Consider the following 495-nt stretch of genomic DNA (forward strand, 5'->3'; position numbering starts at 1 on the left):
GCGCTGTGACGTATGCGGCCGACAAATTCGACCTTCGGAGGACCCGTCCTGCCGTTTTGGACACAGCCTCAGTGTTGGGGTCAGGGTTAGGCTCTAAAGAGATCAAGCAGGGTCTAAGGATACCGTCATGTAGGCCTCGTAGCCCACAGTGTTTATGGTTTAGACACGCCCACTCTTGTGACACGCCCACTTTGATTCCACAGATAACCCCTTTTCGGGAAATATCTAAAACATRCAGGACAGTGTGCTTTGAGGACCAGCGTTGAAAAACAATGATCTACAGCAGTGGTTGTCAAACCTTTTTAGGGGCCACCTTTGGAAAAAGACAATTGACTGGGCTTTCCAGGGCTACAAAATAAAATACTAACAATACAGTCCAATACTCTCTAGTACTCACTGAAGTATTTACTACATAAACTGAAAATTTCAAATATAATCATTTTGAGTGAAATAAAGTAATTTTCAAGCAAAGGTTTGTTAGGCTGGCAAACAAAA

Source organism: Austrofundulus limnaeus, unplaced genomic scaffold (assembly GCF_001266775.1).
Source record: "Austrofundulus limnaeus strain Quisiro unplaced genomic scaffold, Austrofundulus_limnaeus-1.0 Scaffold74, whole genome shotgun sequence".
NCBI lineage: Eukaryota > Metazoa > Chordata > Actinopteri > Cyprinodontiformes > Rivulidae > Austrofundulus > Austrofundulus limnaeus.